Source organism: Triturus cristatus, chromosome 3_2 (assembly GCF_964204655.1).
Source record: "Triturus cristatus chromosome 3_2, aTriCri1.1, whole genome shotgun sequence".
Taxonomy (NCBI): Eukaryota; Metazoa; Chordata; class Amphibia; order Caudata; family Salamandridae; genus Triturus; species Triturus cristatus.
In genome coordinates this window covers 929623717-929644811 of record NC_140584.1, presented here as the reverse complement: position 1 = coordinate 929644811, position 21095 = coordinate 929623717, and the positions used below count along the sequence as shown (strand labels likewise).

Here is a 21095-nt window from a genome sequence, read left to right as displayed (position 1 = left end):
GCAGCAGCAACCTAGACCTTACGGATTATTTCCTTCTTTGATACCTGTACAGCTCTTTCAGATCCCTTTACCACTAACTGTTTTCCCCTGGACTTCTGGTGTGTATTTTCATCTCTATCTGCAGACCTTTCTTCCTTGTGGATGCAGCTGTGTTGACGTTGTTCAGAGCGAACTGAGGGTGTGAAAAGTGCAACTGAGAGTCTACAGGATGTAGTTGAGGGTCTGTACAATCATATTTGAGTCTATGCACAGAGTGGTTGTGATGAGTAGCTGGAAGTTTGCTGAGAGTAACTCAAACTTAGGAATTGTCTCTCTTGCTGGACAAGGCTGTAGGAGTGCAGTGCATAAGGGAGGGGAGGTGATTAGCAAGCTGGCAGGTTCACAGCTTGTTTTTAAGAGCCCTAAGGTTTTCAGTCTTGTTAATGTTGAAGCATGCATCTAAATACCGATTCAAATGCCCTGTCAGCAACACTAAGGCAGAAGTCTCCTTAAAGCCCAGAACTTCATTGCTGGCCTGTTATCCAGAGTGGACTAATAGGCTGCTGCTCTAGTGGCCCAAGATAAGTCATGTGGTGATGCTTAGGAGTGCTGCCTGAGGTGCTGGGCTGCACACAGGCGACTTGAGGGTTAAGACTTTCTCTTGAATTCCTGAGGCAGTTCGGGCCAGGCAGGCAGAAGACTCTAGGGCATACGAGGTGCTGTGGACCACGACTGCCCCTTTGGAAGGAAGCCTGAAGGGTGTTTAGCTACTGGTGAGTCACATGCCCTCGTCTTACCTCTGAAATCCTGGAGGCGACCACATAAGAAGAAAAACAGAGCAAATGTTATAAAGCTAGTAAGCTCAGTTCAGAGTAACAGTGGAGAGGAAGGGAACTGCCAAGACACCATCCCGAAGAACTTGCGAGATGCGATGGGGCTGATCCCTGAACACCTCAGCTCTTTTAGTTGGTTTAAACACTTGTCTAAATCATAAATATGGTTAAACAATCTGCTGGTATGTACGTCCCTCACCGAATGGGGTATAGGAGAGAAATGCAGTGACATTTGCCTGATAATTAATTCAAATATGTGCATTAAGGGTGTGGGTTGTAAGGTGGCAAACGCCTTTGCAACTGGCCAGCCTTGACCCTTTTATTTAGGAGAGGTACTCCCCAAGGGGAGGGGGCATTTCTCACTGCTGTTATGGGCAACACATACTTCTGAGTAGAGGTGTAAGGAGAGGGGGTGTGTTTTGAAGAAGTATATTTGCTTTTATTATTTAGGTTTAAGTAGACAGAGTACATGGTCCCCTCCCTTCAAGTGTATCTCGTGGAATGTGAACGGCCGCAATAGTAAAATTCAATAGGGCAATATGTGGCAATTTGTAAGGTGCTATAATCAGGGAGGCCTACTGTTCCAAGAGACACACGTCCATGGTGCCTGATGTGACTTTCTTGGACAATAAGGCTACAATACAGTCCACTGTGCATACTCCTACATAAAGCCATTACGTTTAGTCTACCAGCTACATTAGGCAGATTCATAGCTGTTGTAGGTTGACTTCATGAATGTGTAGCCTCTAGTGAGTGTATACATTCTCATTCTCTCTCTCTTTCACAGCAGGATCTTGCTGGAGTCCTAACTGACCTAACTGACCTGCATAAGGGTGTAACAGTTATGGGTGGGGCAGAAAAGCGTACCTCACAACATGGACAGAACCTTTGGGGCTGTGCCTTAATTAAAGAAATTGCTACTGGTTGGATGGGGTGTAAACTTTTTATTTAGGGGCACAGAGGCAATTTTCTTAGTTGGACTACTTTCTGATGCCGGCCAGGTTCCTCTGCTTTGTTCATGAGATACTCCTCTTACCACGTGGCATTTCAGATCAAGATCTAGTAGAACAGAGTTTGGGACATCCTTTGATAAGGTGTGTGAATGCTTGGTGCTTAACTGCTCAGTTAATGTCATTCTTATGGGAGGCAACTCCAATCGTCTTTAAGATCAGTGCATGGTTGGTGACAATAGAAGAATTGCTGCCTGAGGGCATACCTGCGGGCCAAGTAACTGCATGAGTGAGGGCTAGATGAGCTAGAAGGGGAACCCTATGTTTTTGGAATGGGAATATCTTCACACCAAAGAGGTGGCCCCCTTAAGGACATTAGAGCAGACCGTGATAGAGCTCAGAAGATTTGCCTCAAAGCAGCCCATGTCCTGGGGATGGCCTCGTTTAATAGAGTCTGTAAAGTGAGGTTAAATCGTAGAAGCTCCTTTACTGGCTCACCAGCAGCGATGCGCCCCCTAGAGCGATAGCCAAAATTAATAGCAACAATAGGAGGCAGCTGGATGATCCTGGCATTGCTGAGGCTTTTCCTGTCTACTACTGTCAACTTTACAAAGAAAACTCCCCGCAAGAGATCTTAAACACCCTTTGGCATGTGAATTGCTGCTTCCAACACTCTGTGAGCCACTAACTGAAGATGATATACTAGAATACATGAAATACATCGAAACAAGCAAACCTCGTAGCCCTCTTGGGTTCCAACAGAATGGTTCAAGAAGCAGGCCTCCCGGTTAGCCTCTCATCTTTTAACACTCTTCAATGAGGTGGCCCAAAAGTGACAATTCTTCCCAGATATTAATTGGACTACAATTTCTGTTATCCTCAAACTGGGTCCACCACTCTTTCGTTGTGAGTCATATCAACCTATATCCCTTCTTAACATCTAATCACAATATTGGCAGAAGTCTTGGCCACTGAATTAGCACATATCATCACAAGCTTACTGCAAAGAGACCAAAATGGCTTCATGCTAGGTTGGGTAACCCTTCATTGCATAGGAACGGTGCAGGTAGTTCTAACCTGAGTGCACAACCTTTGAGGCCCATGTGCCTATCAACTTTCAAAAAGCCTTTGCTTCCCTTTGATGGAACTTCCTGCGGCGAATCTTGTCCTAAATTAATGTTGGGCCCTCTTTTTTGACTGATGTACGGGTGTTATTCCAAAGCCCTTGGACAAGAATGAGGGTTAAATGCATCCTCTCCTCCTCATTCCTGATTGAGTGCGGCACTAGACAGGGCTGTCTGCTTTCGCCATTGCTTTTTGCATTAACTGTTGAATCACTGGCAATGTGGATCTGCAGGGACAGCATATTTCATTTTCTTTTTTGTTTTTAAAAACTCTAATAAAAGAACAATACAGTAAGTCACTTACGTTTTACCTCAATATTTTGGTACAGTGCATATAGAGAAACCTTAACATGGTTCAGCATCATTAATGCACCTCCAAGGGGGGGGAAGTACATGTCCATCACAGTCTAGGGAGGCAGGTAGCTGTATATCGACTTCCGACAACCCACATGGGGAACCAGGCGTATACACACACAGGCCCTTCCAGCAAGCACGCTGGTGACAGTCTATTTCAAGGTGATGAGTAGGGGACTGGGCCTGAAGAAAGGATACCCTATATCTGTACCTGAACCCGCTAGACTGGGGACAGAATCATGCCAATATTGGATCTGTATGGGGAAGGCCTCAGGCCTTCGGTTCAACTGAAGGATAATTCCAGGAAGAGGATTGGACTTGTTGGGTCCCTGGACTGTACTTCTGTGCAGACTCAGGCAGCTTAAAATACTTGGTGGTTCACATCATAGCATACCCTTTGTTTGATTGGGAGCTCAACCTAGCACCGTTAATTGATAAACTACAGAGAGCCTTCCGTGCATGGGACTCCCTTCCTATTAATACAGTGGATTGTGTTGCCCGATTAAAATTGATGGCTATACCCAAGTTAATTTAAACAGCGCATAACTCCCACAGGAGGTCTGGGGCCATTTATTAGCACAATCGGGACAGTGGTAGGTCTCCCAGGATCTTTTGGCAAGAATACATTTTTTTCCATATTTGATATAATTTTCAGCATGGCAGACATTAAGTTTTACTATTGAGCTGCATAACTTTCCATTGTAAATGAGTGGTTGTTTGGTGAGAGGGACTACCCATCGCTTCAAGGAAAGCTCCAATTGTTTGAGGGATCAGACCTGTTAAAATACTTCTCTGGAGTCATTGCCACATCCCACCATGGCTGTTCTGAATTGTTGGCCTAAAGCTCTGAAGTGGATTGTCTGACAGGATGAGATCATTAGGGAGATTTTATTTTGGCTGGGCACAATATTATACCAAGTGGCGAAGCTGTAGGGGTTTAGGCCATAGGACCTTATTGGGATCTCCAGAGTAGGCAATGTCTGGGGTGGGAAACATCTGAAATCCTTTGAGACACTCGGAGGAATTTGATGTATTTTGATCACAGGTACCCACAACTGAAGCAGGCTTTAGACTGTCCTCTATTCAAGAGTTCAACCAGCTGGAGGCAAAGGTTACTTTGGAAGCGAAAGGCAGACCTGGTATATCTTGCAATCTTTATAAATGCACCAGACAAATTTAGTTCCTTGCGCCAAGCCTGGTGGAAGGGTACAGTGCCCTTGGAAGATGAGGAATGGATTGTGGATAGACTGGCTCCTTGCGAGCTTGCGATACCCTCCTACATCTCCTAAACTCAAATATCTACATAGTTTTTACCATCGCCCTCGAAGCATCTAGAAAATGGAAGTTATTAAAAACCCTGCTTGTCTACGTTGTGGGGAGGGTTGTGGAGACTGGTTTCACGTGATTTGGTCCTGACAAATTAGAACTCCATTTATTCCGATAGTGGGAGGTATATTTTTCAGGGTTTTGGGTAGACCTGTATGGAGAGCCCCACATTTCTACCTGCTGGATATAAGTGAAGCCTGGAATGTCTCTCAGCCCAGAAATAATGTAGTGGGGCTTGGTTATCTCGTTTCAAAGAGAAACTTTGCAAATATCTGGAGAGCAGAGCAAATGCAGTCATTTGGCATGTGTGAAAGCAATAGATTACTGTGTGTTATAGAAAGGGAAAATTATCATGCATTTGGATGCCCAAATAAACATGCCAAGCTTTGAAGTTCTTGGTGGGACTATTCCCATTTAGAAATAACCTGATTAAAGAAGGGTGGGATTGGATTTGCAGCAGTTGAGGAATACAGTGTAGTGAAGATGAATAACCAACTTGTAAGCAACAGGATTTGTGTAGTGCTTTCCTTTTAGAAAAAGCACTAGAAATATTTATTAAAAATTATTCTGATCATAGAGTAAAAGCATATGTATTTGATTTACTTTTTCTAGCCAAATAATTTGTGTTGGTTCTCTTGGTGGAGAAGCTTGGAGCTGCATTGTGATAAAGGATAACATTATTTTAATGTGAGCCTGTTACTCCATAGTCTCTTTGGCAGAATGTGTCCTGCACCAACTTGTGAGAGGACTGGAAGACAAACATTTAATGCCTGGTACCACACATACACGCAGGCATCCTATTTGAACACTCCTATGCTCCCTTTACGACTTAAAGAAAGGAACCAGCCTAATGGCTGAGGGATTACGTGTGGGAGAGATCCTAGGTACCATGAAAAGGTACCTTTATCCTACTTCTTTTTCCTGGCTGGTTCCCATTCCCAACATGTGCGTTGGTTTTACACTATTGAGAAGAGAGAAGGGAGGAGAAGAGTGTGGCATTGGGTAGCTAAGGTCTAGGAAACTAAGTTGTGACCAACGTCGAGGCCAAACAGGGCAACAGGGCCTATGAGTAAGTCTCACTCAGCATATATGGGAGAAGTCCAGATATCTGATAGGACAGTGCCACCAAAGCCCCAGTAACTTTGGTATTCTGGTACCACATGTGGTTCTCAGGGGCCCCAGGTTTTGCAGGTTTCTGCCAGCACATTCACATCAGCCAGGTGTCACCTAAGAAGTCATAACTGCATCCACTAAGAAAATGAGAAGCTTACATTTTGTGTATTGTGCCCCAAGAAACTGCCTGAATGTCCAAATACTCAGTGTGGGGGCCAGAATAGGTGAAATCCAGCTACTCAGGAACTGGGCTCCTAAGTTAAGTGATGGCAGGGGGAGCACCACCTTCCTCTCACCATGGACAGCAGATCCCTTTTCTTGGAGACCTAAATGTTATCTAGATGGACAAGTTAGTGGGCCATGTTGAAGCTACCAGATTGACAAATTACCCTGGGCCTGATCTGCTGCAGTACCTTCTGAATCAAAGGATTGTGTGGAATGCCCTTGTCTTGTACAATACCAGCATGCATGTAGCCCACCAACGTAAAGTTGGAACCAGGGATGGAGTAATTGAGGCATGTTGGAAATGCCTGGCCAGTAAATCCTAGGCGTAGGTGCAGGTGACACATTTGAATATTTTTCTTTTTGTATATTTTTATTTTGCATTTAATATAAAATATTTTCATGCCATATCAATAATTAGTACATAGACTGTTCTTGTCATTCATAACATGTCCCTTCGCAATAGGTAAGTAGGTAGGTCATACACGGTTCACTATCCATCACTTGGCATGCGATTGGGATGTAATTAACCATTAAATGCATGTGTTTATACAAATTAAAAACAGGAAATTTAGAGTCTCATGTGACCTAGTGTAATGTTCTAATTCACTAGTGGATGACTTTGTTTAATTATCTTGCGAACTGCTTATGGCTGGCAAAAGGTCCCTGCTCCTTTTCAGAACTAGCATCTAGGGCTAGATGTATGATCCTTCCATTTTGCGAGTAGAAAATTGCGTCGATTTGGGACTCGCAATTTCCAACTCACAAAATAGAAAGTACAACAGTGTCTCAGACACCGTTTGCGATTCCCAGTAGGTGCGCAAACGACCTGTCTGATTAATATTCAGGAGATTGGTTGCAATTGGGAATGGCCAGCACTCACTGGGATGGTGGCCTGCTGGGGCCAGCAGACTACCATGTCTGTGACTGCTTTTTAGGTCTGGCCTGACCCAGCGCTTGCGCTGGTCTGGCGAGACTTTAAGTGAGGGCTTCAAAAAATACTACCGCCGGCCACAGCTTGCAGTGCATGTGCGCGGGCGCGCGCTTGAGCAGAGGCACCACATGCACTGCAAGCTGTGGCCAGCGGTAGCATTTTTCCCCGGTTAACTTCCTTGTTGTACACGCGTTTAGTTGTTCTTTTTCCTATTCGTCATTACGGGGCCGCTCCACCCGGGGACCTGCTTATTTACAAAGACAGGCTCTGACACGGCCACGAGGGAGCAGCGCAAGTCCTGCTGTGGAATGCGGGTTTCACACGCACTCGACCTGCCTTCCTGCGCTGCATGCTGTCTTTCCTGTTACCTCGCTCGTCACTTTAACGAGCATTGGCATAGCCAATAGGTCTCGCTTTTGGGACCTTGTAAGTATTTAGTTATGCAACTGTTGCATGGCTAAACACTTGTAAGGTCCCAAAATCGAGACCTATTGGCTATGCCAATGCTTGCTAAATAAAGCACTTAAAAAAAAAAAAAAAAAAAAAAAAAAAAATGCAGTCCATTTTCCTTAAAGGAAAACGGGCTGCATTTAAAACAAGCATTTACAATGCAATGGTCTCGGCAATATTATAGGTAGAGCTATTGGTATTGCTCATTATTTTTTTTATCATTTTTGTATCCCTAAATAAATGGCATTGTCATTTCTATTGGCATTAGTTTTTTTTTTGCATATGTGATACCTATTGCATTAGCAGAAAGAGAGTGAAGTGGTGAGAGAGAGAGAGAGAGAGTGAGGTATTGAAATAGAGAGTGAGGTAGTGAGAGAGAGTGAGGTAGATAGAGAGTGAGGTAGTGAAAGAGTGAGTTAGTGAGTGAGGTATTTTCTGACGTAGTGAGATAGAAACAGTGAGTGATGTGAGATAGCGAAAGATTGAGGTAGTGAAAGAGCGTGAGGTAGTGAGGGATGTTGTGAGGTATTAAGATAGAAACAGAGAGTGATGTAGTGAAGTAGTGAGATAGAGTGAGGTAGTGAAAGAGTGAGTGTAAGTGACTTAGTGTATTTGAGAGAGAGAGTGAGGTAGTGAGATAGAGATGAGGAGTGTGGGGCAGAGTCAGGCAGCTCAAGACGGAGGCTGAACGTAACATCCTGCACTGGGCTCAAATGGTAGGGCGCAGGAAACAGAGCTAGAAAACACGCTGCGCGCGCACACTGCATCTTCACCAAAATCCAGAGCGGAGACGGAGCACAGGGTGAGCGTGGGTTCCAGCTCATGCACTAGAAAGTGCTGTGTGTGCTGCTGCTGCTCACAATACAGGAAGGAATTGTGAAGGGCAAATCAAGAACCGAGCTTACCGCTTATGCTGCGGAGTGCATCCTGCTATAATGTTTGTACATTTGTAACTCGTTTTTGAAACTTTTCTGACTGCATAGAGGTTATAAAACAATGTTTTAAGTACTATATTATACTAATTGTTGATCTCAGTAGAGGTCTTAATAAAAATGAAATGTTTAAAAAAAAAAAATACAATTTATAACGACACTGCGTGCATGTGCTCGAAAATCCTACATACAATACAGCAGGTTTTACCCAAAAAGCTAGGGACTGTCCGAAGGGTGTCCAACAGTCTTACAGAGCACCTACGTTCCAAGGTGAGAGCGCAAACAGAGACAAACAGTGAACAGCGGTGGTAAGGGGTAGCGGGGAATCAATACAGAAAGGGGCAGCTGGGTGGAGAGAAGATATAAATGCAAGAAGAAGCAGGTGCAGAACGGGATTATCAGAAACAGTTGTAAGGGGAGCAACGCTGTGAGGAGATTGTAAAGGTCAGAGGCGGGGTGGAAGATGTTTTGAACAAAGGTGTGGAGGTTAAAGAGGCAAAATGCACAAAGAAAAGGGCGGCAGAGTAGGAACGCGTGTGTATCGGATGGAGACTTCAAGACTTTATTTGGGCATACGGCTTAGTGACTTCCCCTCCCTACTACTGTTCACCTTCAGGCTCTTGCCGGCCCCCGCCATCCGCCCCTGCATATCGACTCCTCTGACACGGGAACTGGAGTCTTTCACGAGATCTGCCTGTCAGCAGCACAGTAAAACAGAGCACTGCCAACAGATCGCCTCCCTGTACCGGAACTACTGCTGTCGCCATATTGGTATTCTTTCTGTTACTGCTCTTGAAGCTACCGGAAGTGCGAAAACTAAGACGCATCAATACAACTTCTCCCTTTTGCACAAAGAAAAGGGAGGCAGAGTAGGAACCAGTGTGTATCGGACGGAGACTTCAAGAGTTTATTTGGGCATACGGCTTAGTGACTTCCCCTCCCTACTACTGTTCACCTTCAGGCTCTTGCCGGCCCCCGCCATCCGCCCCTGCATCTCGACTCCTCTGACACGGGAACTGGAGTCTTTCACGAGATCTGCCTGTCAGCAGCACAGTAAAACAGAGCACTGCCAACAGATCGCCTCCCTGTACCGGAACTACTGCTGTCGCCAAGAGGATGGCCGGGAACACAGAATACTGAACGAGAGAGGAGCTGAACAGGAGAGGGATGGAAATACAGGCAGACAGAGGTAACGGAAGGAGAGGCAAGGCAGGGGGCAGAGAAAGAGGGACGGGGAGTGAAAACAGAACAATACCGGCGGCGCTGGCCAATAACGTCCTCTCACTGAAGGCAGTCCTCAAAAAATGGCGGATGAAAGCTTCGAAACTTTTTCGGATTCGGGGGCGTGTTCCTGCTGTTCTAAAAGGGCGTGGCTAAAAAGTGGAAAGAACAGCAAGGAACACGCCCCCGAATCTGAAAAAGACGGAGCCTATTTGGAGGGACGGCTCTCTCCTCCAATGGCTGGCCTCCGTTTAGGAAGCCAGCCAATGGAGGAGAAGCTAAAAGAGAGGCGGGCTAAATAGCCACTCTAGAAAACATTAAATCTCCGACTTCCGGTTCTGCCTTCGGCAGACCGGTAGTCCTCGACCTAAAAAGAAAAATAAAACGTTTCTGTTTTACTTTTTAGAGTACGCAGTGGTTAGTGGGACCACTGCCTGCTCCTAAAACATTTTCGCTGCCAGTCACAAAGGGAAAGGGTTCCCCTTCAGGCCCTCCTCCTGTTTGTGAGTGGTTTACCACCTTTTGGAAGTAAGTGGTAAACTGGGAGTGTTTTGCGACCGAAATTGCAGTCGTAAAGCAATCGTACATAGATGTGTGACTCGCTATTAGGAAGGGTTGACTTTGGCACACCCCTTCCTAATAGGAAGTCGCAAACCCTATTTTGCGAGTCGGTAATAGGTTACCGACTCGCAAAATAGGGTTTGTACATTGCACAGACCTATTTTGCGGTTGCAAACTGTCAGATTTCCCGTTTGCAACCGCAAAAAATGGTCGTACATCTTGGCCCAAGGTTTCGAAGGCAACATTTCCTCCACAAAAGGCTGCCTGTATCTCCATCTGTTTATCAAATATAAGGTACCTGCGCATCCCCCTATATTCCTTCTTTAAGGCTGCCCCTTCAGTGGTCACCCATCATTCCATTTCCATATTCAAACTACCTGTGTGGTGGCCCCTCTGGTGATCTCCAATGCATTGCTATAGTTTATTTTGCTATTACTAGTGCCAAATCAATGAACTTGGATCCAGGGATGTGGAATTCCTAGAGCCCGACGCCCGGGACATATTGGTTGGGGTCAAGAGCAACAAGTTTTCATGTGTATTTTATCCATGTTAAGGTTCTATTTGTGTTCATGCTGTTCAAACTTGTATTTATGGTTCATTAATGCAAAACCTTTATTATTAGGGTAAATGTTGTAAACTCAGACTGCTCTACTGACAGTGGTTCCAGTATAAAAATGTGTACACACGTTTTCAATGTTTAGCAATATGAGGCTATGTATAATGCTCCCAGAATGCTTTCTGATTAGATGCAAATATTTGCAGAAGCTTGAATGCAAGATTGATGATGCTTTACTCTCAAAATAAAATGTTCACAAAAATGCAGAAACATTTAGCTAAACTACTGTAAAAATGTAGGTACCATTTCTTTGCAGCATCATTTAGTAAAATGTGTTGATGTATAATAGTATTTCCCAAAAATATTCATAATGGAAAATCAGTGTAACCAGTTTTAATAAGATAATGGGAAAAATAATATTAGAACAAGCATTGGTAAAGCCAGTAGGTCTGAAATAGTTGGTCATCCTTTTGGTTTTGTCAATGTGTGACTTGTTTTGGCATTGTTTTTGTCAAACCTTATTGGTGCGGGAGCTGCCGAGCCCTCACCATTATGACCAACATTGCAAACATTTGTTTTGGTCTCAAAAAGCACACATTGCCACAGTAGTTCCTGGCACTGAACAAAACGACTGTGTCAATATGCTCCTTGTGAAAGAACAGAATGCTGTCACTCACAGTGAAGCTAGCCGATAGATAGAAAGAGACAGAATTTTAATAAACACAAAAGATCATGTTGAACGCCAGACCTAATTAGGGGCCCAATTGGTAAATAAAGTCTCAAAAGTGCACCCATGTCTTGCATTAAGTGCAGATATACGGCTTTCGTGAATTCACAAGACTTTACAGAAGTAGGACAAGAAATAGTACTCCTAGAAAATATTTGTGAACTGTTTTTTAGCATGAGCAAATATGTAGGTGTAGATATGCTCATGTGAAAATCTGAGTGTTTGCAAGTTCACTTTCCCTCCAACCCCTTTTTTTCCAACCCTGGAAGAAGTTTCATGTCTACAATTATCAGGAGTACATTTTCAACCTTTCTCAGCATGGGAAGAAATGAGAGAAGAGTTGGTGAAAACCCTTAAAACATGCATGTTAGTAAGTTTGCTCAGACTCAAGAGCATTGCATCCCTAGAACTATTGCTTACCATTACATTCAATCAATCGGGTTTATAGAGCGTGCTACTCACCAGTGAGGGTCTCCAGGCGCTAAAGGGGGGGAGGGCGGCTCCGGATCAGTCAAAGAGCCAGGTCTTGAGGTCCTTCCTGAACGTTTGTAGGGTCGGGGAGCGTCTGATGTTCACAGGGAGCTTGTACCAGGTCTTTGTTGCGATGTAGGAGAAGGCTCCCCTGCCTGTTCTGTTTCTGCGGATGCGGGGGATCTCTGCCAGGGCGAGGTCGGTGGAGAGGAGGTTACTCTTGGATACGTGGAAGGATAATCTCTCGTTGAGGTATTTGGGTCCGATGTTGAGGGATTTTTAGGCGTGGGTGAAGAGTTTGAAGGTGACCCTCTTCTCAACGGGGAGCCAGTGGAGGTCTCGTAGGTGTTGGGTCATGTGTTCGTGACACGGTGCCCCGAGGACGAGTCTGGCCGCGGCCTTCTGGATGGTTTGGAGTTTGTGTAGAAGAGTTCTGTTGATTCCGGCATATAGGGCGTAGCCGTAGTCCAGTCTACCGGTTATGTGTGTGGGTGACGGTCCACCTGCAGTCGGGGGAGGGGGATCCATTTAAAGGTCTTACGGAGGATGCACAGGCAGTTGAAACTAGTGGACGCGACGGCATTGACCTGGCGGGTCAGGGGAAGGAGTCGAGGATGATGCAGAAGTTGCGTGCGTTGTCTGTAGGGGTGTGTAGGTTCCCGAGGGCGGGGGTCCACTAGGTGTTGTCCCAGGCGGAGGTGCAGGGTCCGAGGAGGAGTACCTCTGTCTTCTCGGAGTTGAGCTTCAAGCAGCTGTCTTTCATCTAGACTGCCACGTTCTTCATCCCCTCCTGGAAGCAGAGCCTGGTGCCTTCGGGATTCTTCGTGAATGAGAGGATGAGCTGGGTGTCGTCGGTGTAGGATACAATGCTGAGCCCATGCTGTCTCACGATGGCGGCGAGGGGGGCCATGTAGATGTTGAAGAGCATGGGGCTGAGCGATGATCCTTGGGGTACTCTGCAGTTGATATTGGTGGGTTGGGAGAGGAAGGGCGGGAGTCTGATCCTCTGGGTTCTGCCGGAGAGAACGGATTGGATCCAGTCTAGGGCGGCTCCTTGTATCCCCGCGTCGTGCCGTCTGGCTGCGAGCGTGCGATGTGAAACTGTGTCGAAGGCTGCAGAGAGGTGTAGAAGGATGAGTGCCGCGGTGTGTCCCTGGTCGAGTAGCATGCGGATGTCATCGTTGGGGGCGAGGTGGGCGGTCTCGGTGCTGTGGTTGCTGCGGAATCTGGACTGGGAGGCGTCTAGGATGGAGTTCTCTTCGATGAAGGCGGTCAGCTGGGCGTTTCCGAGTCTCTCTGTGACTTTGGCCGCAAAGGGGAGGAGAGAGATGGGCCGGTAGTTTTTCTGGTCCCTCAGGTCGGCTGTACGTTTCTTGAGGAGGGGTTTAACCTCTCCCCGCTTCCAGTCCGGGCAAATGCCTGCTCTGAAGGAGGCATTGATGGTCCGTCCTGGTTCGGGTGCAATGGCGGCAGCGGCCGCGGCAGCGGCAGCGGCCCTGTGGAATATGTGCGTTGGGCAGGAGTCTGTTGGGGCTCCTTAGTGGGTTTTCTTCATGGTCACGGTGATGTGCTCGACAGTGGCGGGGTCCCAGGTCGTGAGGGTAGGCTTGTCAGCGGCGGTGGGGATGTGGGTGGTGTCCGGCATCTGTTTGCTGAAGTTGTCGTAGAGGACCTTGATCTTCAGATGGAAGTAGGAGCTGAGCTTGTCGCAGAGTTCCTGGGAATGAGTGACGTCCGTGGCTTCGCAGTGGGGTTTAGCAAGCTGCTTTGAAGTTGAACAGTTCCTTGGCGTTGGTCGTGTTTGTCTGGACTTTGTCTCTTATGAAGGTCCGTTTGGTGTATCTTATGCTCTGGTGGTATTCCTTCAGGGCGCTCCTGTAGCTGTACCGAGCTTCTGTGGTTTTCTGGTTTTGCCAGGTTTTCGCTAGGCGTCTGCAGGAGCGTCTGGCTTCTTGTAGTTCTGTGGTGAACCAGGTGGCCTTCAGCGGGCGTTGTTTGGCGGGGTGGTGGAGGGATGCGAGCTTGTCAGTGCAGCAGGAGATCCAGCCGTGAAATTCTATGGCTGCGGAGTGGTGCTGGGGGGGTATAGGAGGAGGGTGGTGTTGAGGAGTTCCTCTGTGACCTTGCTCCAGTTCCGTCGTGGCAGGCGCGGGCGGGTTTGGGTGTGGTGGTGGCGTTAAAGGTAAAAAGGACGTAGTGGTGCTCCGTCCAGAGTGGTTGGATGGTGTGGTTGAAACAGATGTTTGTCCTTCCTGCGAAGATGGGTTTGAGGGTGTGCCCAGCGCTGTGGGTGGGTGTGTTGACCAGCTGCTTCAGTCCGAGGTTGTCGAGGACAGTGGAGGAGTCGGGGTCGTTGCAGTTGTCGAGGTGGAAGTTTAGGTCTCCGAGTAGGATGTAGTCCGTGGAGGTGATGGCGTGGGGTGCGGTGACCTTCAGCTCCAGTATGTAGATCTGCGGAAATGTGGCAACATAAGGGAAATGCTACTATTCAAACCCTACTTGAGAAGGAGCCTTGGCATTATCAGAGAGGCTATTACAGACCTCTTATATAATGGTATTGCTGCCATAATTTGTCGTCTCATTACATGGCACAAAAGGGACAAGTGAAATTTGTTACAGGATGTAGGAAGGTGGAATCTGACTATATGGTTGCCCCCACTTTTTTCCTGGTGTTTGCATGGTGTTTGACTAGTCTGGCTGGGGTCCTGCTATCCAGGACCCTAGCCTATCTCCTTACTCCCTTAAACAACTTGGTGTGCATATTAGATGCACTAGTGATTGGATACTGTGGTGCCTTATGAGCCCCTAGTATATGGTACCTTGGGTACCTAGGGCATTGGTACCTCACAGGCCTACCAGGGGCTGCAGCATGTATTATGCCACCCCTGGGAAGCATTCTCAATCTGACACCACCGGCCTGCTACTGCAGTCTGTGTGAGGTAGTGTTAGCACTCCTCACTGAGGTATAGGTTCCTATATCTCACCATACACACACATATAAACCTATCAGCCACCCCTATTGCAGGCCCTAACAATCCTGATGGCAGGGTGCTTGGTTTACTATGTGAGGGGGTGCTTCTGCATGAGCAGGACCCCTCTGCAACTGGCAGAGTCTAATCTCTGCTGCTGTTTGTGGATGCGGTTAAACCATATACTCTTTAAGTGCATTATAACCTCACGGTAAATGCTAACTTTGGGATGACTGCATCAAAACATGTTGTGTTTGGTGTCAAACAACTTGGAATCATACCCCCGCACCAGTAACTGGTGTGGGAGTATGATCCCACCCTTCTAGAGGGGATGACATGTACCCACTGGACTAAACGGTAGAAATCTTCTAGAGCCCTGGCATCACAAAATGGATACCACCAGCACAGACACTGGGCTGCCCTCCTGCTGCTGACCGAAACTCGCAGTGGAGAAAGCCCAACAAAAGGTATCCTGTCACAGGGAGGTGTCACCACCTCCCAGACAGGATTTAATGTATTGGAGCTGGGTGGGTGCACTCTTAGAGTGCTTTGAAGTCCTGCACTGGGGGAACAGTAGGCTCCTCTGTGCATATGCCAGCTCAAACCGGTTCAGTGGCTACCTGCCCCTGCTCTGGCGCGAAACTTGACAAAGGGAAGTGGGTGTAACCACCCACTACCCTGACCCTCCTAGAGGAGTGGTCATAGAGCTAGTCCCTCCCCTATCTTTACTATAAGATAGCAAGCATTGCCAATGCAATTCAGATTACCCTGGACAACGCTCTACAAAGAAGAATCCTGGCCCTTCGACGTTCCACTATCTCTGGAAGACTGAAGAATCTCCCTTGGAGTCAAGGAGTGACTCCCCTGCTTGGCACGCACCTATAACCTCAATCAACGGTTGCAAACTTCACCGCTCCCGCCGGAGTCCGAAGTCCCTGCGGCCCCAGAAGTGGATTTCCTGACCTCTCGACGGCCATTTTGAGTCCCCAGCGAAGCTGTGGCATCTGGACCCCAAGAGTGATGAGGAACAGCAATACCTGGGAACCGTGCACTGATTTCGAGTGCAAAACCTAAACAACGTTCTACGAACTTGTGCTTTGGACCATTTGTGGCCCAAGTCCCTAGCAGGTCTTGTTCCAAAAATCAGCGGCCTACCCCGTCCCGAGTGACCGTGGGCTCCTGTGAAACTTTTCCTGTGAAGGCGTCTTCGCGGTTACTTGCCCGTTGGCTAGTGACTCTCCCGAAGACTTTCTAACCGACTTCAAGGGCTCTCCTGGTTGCTCCGGGCCTGCCCTCACCTACCCTCGCTGGGTAAGTCCATCAGACCTTGCTGGTCTGCATCACCGACTATCTTCAGTCCACACGAGACTTGCAGTTGCCAAGGCTTGTTGGCTCCAATCCGGTTGCCGACACCGTCATCAGCTGCAGACGTCGTGGGACACTCCGAATCCAGCTGCTGGTCATCGTAGATCCCTCCTGGACCTCGTGAGCGAAGAGACAAATCCCCATCGACTACCTGAAACGACGCGACATCTGTGGTCATCCATCCTGCTGGCCACCGGTCACTGGCAAGTGATTTTGAACACTGTCCCCTCAATTTTCAGGTCCTCTTCATCTTCAATCCACCTTCGGATTCCAGCGGACACCTCTTCAGTCGTCTCAAGCAGCAAGTCTTCATTGGTCACCATTGAAAACAGCATCGCGACCCGACACCAAAAGACACCTATGCACCCGGCTTCCCTGGGTGAGGTAACTCGTGCACTCCGGTGCCCAAGTGTGTGTTGGCCCTCGAAATACTTACCCTGCAAGTGGCTTGCTTGTTGACTTCTTCGAAGTGCCCTAAAACTGTAAAATACAAACCGCGACTTGCTCCATTGTAACCTATAGGAAACCCGCAGCTGTGTTTAGACACTGCACGCGTCTCCCGTGGGCTTGTTACTTACCTGCTAACACTGCAGTAGTGAAGCCCCAGCGATTCTCAAGGCCCTAGGCTTTGTCATTTTGCAAGTCGACTTTGTTAAACCATTTTCTTCGTATATGATCTGGTACGCCCCTAGGGCTACAGCCATATTTGTGCTTAATTTATTGAGAACTGTTGACATTTGAATGTGTATCTGGGTTCTGATCTCATAAAGAGATTAGTAGAGTGTATCTAGAAATAAATACATATATATTTGATATATATACCTGTGTGGTGTCCTTTTCATTTGGTAATTCAAGAGATTATAAGGTAAAACAAGCTGCTTTACATTCCTCAGAGACTTAGCCTGAAGGCTGCTCTCCACAGCTACCACTAGGATAGCTTTCTTTAAAAGGTTGTCTTAAACCTATCTACCATAAGAGTCGAATTGGACTGGTGCAAGGTGGCCACTATAACTAGTGACCAGCATATGCCAGGCCAACTTCTCACACAGGACAAGTAGATTTATGAAGCAACCTGCCCCATGGATAAGTAGATATTTTATTAAATTCCACACCCCTGTGGATCCTACGTTCAGTTCGCCCTAGAGACAGGCTCCCAGTTAATTTAGGTTTGGTCTGCCTGTAATGTGTTTGATTATAGTAACAATGGGGTAACCCAGTATCCCTCAGAACCTGGGCAATCATGTAAAGGTAAACAATTGGTTCTGTCGGGCATAGATTATCTCTTTAAACCATCAGGGCAGTCATCGGTTTACTTATATGGAAAACAGTTTAATCAAAAACAACACACATGGAGACCATAAAGGGTATTACAGAAGTTTTATAAATTGCGTCATTTATAAATACCCACATTCATTTGTATGGCTGTCAAAGAAATTATAAAAAAGCGCTGTGATTCGTGACAAGGTGAATCTGGTGCTCAGTGCTGTGGTGAAGGTGCGCAATATATACAAAGTGAGATTTCATAAAATTGTCTTTTTACAAGAGGCCAGTAAGGAACATATGTTTGAATAGCTCTGTAGAATAAATGAATTGGACTTGACACAGAGTCTTTCAACTGGTCCAGCGAATGTGTCGACGTTTCAACCCAGGGAGCATTACTATATTAGTCAATGCGGGTCTTCATCAGGACAGGGGCAATGAGGACAGCCTACGAGATAGTAAAGGTATAGGTCAAGTGTGTTGTGAGGTTACGAGCTATAAACTGTCATAGCTGGAAAGGCGGGAAACTCACCTAAGAAAGCCCATACAACTCAAGGGGGCGTGTGTATCTCTTTAAGGATTCAGACAGTAACCAGAGTGTACTGTGCAGCAAGGATTCTTCCAAACGGGGGGACCCTATTAATAAATTAAGCATAATAAGGAACCAGAAAGCTAACAAATAAATAAATAGATAGGGTACGCAAGCGCTTATTCAAAACGCTAGGCATGACTCACCCCGTGAAGGAAATTAATTCTGATCATCCACGGTTTCTATCGGTAATGAATATCAGGGAAGTGGGGAACAGACAAACGTCCTGTCTCCAGAAGTCGTGTAGATCTAAACGAAAGGTTAAGTGAGAGTTTAGCGTTTTACGAAAAACGCATTGAGGCTTGGAATGTGAACTATCTGATCGGCAAGCTCACCTCAAACGGGAAGAAAACCGGGAGGAAATTGTCAAGCGGAGCAGGCAAGCGTCCTGTCTCGTCTGTTGGAATCACGGGTATGCCGATTGACAGCCGGTAATGAAGTCAGGGCGCAGAGCAGGCAAGCGTCCTGTCTCGTCCGTTGGGATCACGGGTATGCCGGTTGACAGCCGGTAATGTAGTCAGGGCGCGTGTACGTTTACGGAGCCGGTTGCTAGGTAACGCGTAACGTGTATGACGTGCTCCGTCATAGCGGCGTCCATGTGTCGTTGCTAAGCAACACATGGAGCGCCAAAGCACGAATGTCTGTAAAATCCAACGTGGGACAAGCAAGTTCCCATGAGTGTGGAAAGGTACCTGCTTAAGTCCAGATTATACAGAGAGCCGGGGGCATTGGAAAGCGGCTCTGATGTGTGGGGAGGTCCACGAGTCTCTACTGTCTAGTTGAGTCGTATATAACTAGATGGGACAATTAAAATAACCCGGCATCACAAGGACATATAGAGAAATCCAGGGACAGATTCGCATTAAATTAACATGTTGAAACATACAGTTAGGTGAAGAACCACAAAAATCACAAATAATTTACATAGTTAACATCAAAATGTTTAGGAAACATATGCAGTATCTTAGTACATGAAATCATCATAATGTTAGATTATTAGATCGTTGCGTGCCCTTAGTTAGGGATCGTGGTTGCCTGGAAATCACTAAATAGGCTGAGAGTAGGGTCATGTTAGTTTCAGTGTGGCGTAAGGCAAAAGTACTCAGTGGGCCCCAATTGTCTCAATGGTAGTCAATGTGATTGTAAAGAAGGCATGAGTGTCTTGGATGGTTAAGGATTGGGACCTAACTGGTTGTGTATAGGACCCAGGGCGCTGACTAGCGAATGGCGTCAAAATGGTCTCACAGTGGAGTGTGGGACCCCCTATCTGAAACCCAATTTTGTCTCAAGGTAAATATAAATGGAAGGGTAAGCCTGAGTGTGTTAGAGTTGACCCATTTGCCTTGCAGTCTCTTCAATCTCGTTCAGCCCGTTCTGCACCGAGTTGAGCGAATGAATCCATCTGCATTCCTTATAGTTAAGGGCCCCAGACATTGCACCACCCCTTGGATTGGGATTGATTTTTTCCATGATCCACCATCTTAAACTGTCAGGTGAGTGGTTATGTGTCGTGAAATGATCAACCATGGGTGCGCCTTGTACTTTGCACCTTAGTCTGCTCATATGCTGGAGGATTCTGACTTTGGCTTTTTGAGTTGTTTGCCCCACGTATATCAAGTCACAGGGGCAGAGGATGGCATATATCACATGGGAGCTATTGCAATTGGTAAAGTGCGGTTGCTTGTACGTTTTTTTTTTGTTTTTTTTAAACTTGTTTTTATTGACATTTGTTAGTACAGTTGTTACATATCAGTATTGGAGCGTGGCGTCATTAAGTACATTGTTCCAGTCAGGTGATATCCATCTTGACATGTAGAAATAACTTTACTGCAATTATATGCAATGTAACAGGTATTTGCCATATGAATAAACAAACCAGGGAGGGGGAGAGTAAACTAGGGGCAGTCATGGACTATCAAGGATAGGGCAGCCGGACCATCTCACATGTGGTCCGTTAGGTAACTGGTGAGACAACGCAGTGGGAACCCCTGGTCGGGGTACGACTATGCAGGCGGACATACGACATAGGTGCAGGCCCCGGAGTAGCGGGGATAGGAACGTGGTCACTCTAGGGTGGGCGTGGGGCATTAGGGGGAGCATTATCCGAGTGGGGTTGTGTCACGTAAGGCTGCGTGGCAGTAGGGATGGTCGCGGTCGCGCCCTGGTCAGCTAGGGGCTGGGGCTGTTTAAACTGATGCATCAATAGCGCCCACTCCAGGGAAATCGGGGTTTTACGTATGCCCTTCGCTTCCTCCTCTCGCAGGGCATCCTCCTCAGCCGCGGACCACTTGAGCACCGCCCCCCTCCATGCCGCCAGCGGGGGGCCCGTGGGGGAACGCCAATGCATCGCTATGCATCGTTTAGCCAGGAGGTGTGCTAAGGAGACAAATCGTATGGGCACTTTGTGCCGTGTCTTCCGGCCCATTATTCCCAGTGCGCAGTACTCCCATGTATCTAGATGAGGCAACCCCGTGAGATCTCGGAGGGTTTCGTGGATAGTCGACCAGTAAGTCTGAATATCCGGGCACGACCAAAACATATGGAGAAAATCTGCGTCTTGCGCCTGACAGCGGGGGCAGAGGAAGACCGTAGCGGGATAAAAACGCTGCAGGCGTGCTGGGGTCAAGTAGGCCCTATGTAGAATGTAATATTGTATGTTTTTGAAACGGGCATTCCTAGACACCTTTTTGGGGAATTCGAGTGCCCTTTCCCACTCAGTGTCGTGAAACGCCCGTCCCACCTCCTCCTCCCAAAGGGTCCGTAAGGGGGTCAGCGATGGGGGTGTTAACTCCCGGATGGACTTGTACAGCCAGGTGGTGAGATGACGGCCCCGTCCCATTCGCAGTATCATGTGGAGGACTGGATGTGTGGGGGGCTCCCCTAGTGTGAGATCATAGTATGGTCGGAAATGGCTGAGGAGCTGACGATGCCTCAAGAATTGCCCTGGGGGGAGATCATAGTCATCAATGAGTTGCTGGAAGGGCCGAAGGTGTCCCTCCGCGAACAGTATGTCTGCCTCGGTGACCTCCCTAGATGTCCACTCCCGTAGCAGGGCGGGGGTAAAGAACTGGGTGTTTTTGGGCCAGCCCACTAGTGGAAGCAACGGTGAATACGGGGGCCTGTCCGGTGCGAGTCGGTGTATGCGTCGGATACATCCCC

At 47.3% G+C, this 21095-nt stretch overlaps 1 protein-coding gene across 1 annotated transcript in view; it reads left to right on the top strand.

Moving 5' to 3' along the window:
* Positions 1 to 21095, top strand: part of RNFT1 (ring finger protein, transmembrane 1) — a 192284-nt gene that overhangs the window by 88733 nt on the left and 82456 nt on the right. The gene's annotated exons all lie outside the window — the stretch shown is intronic.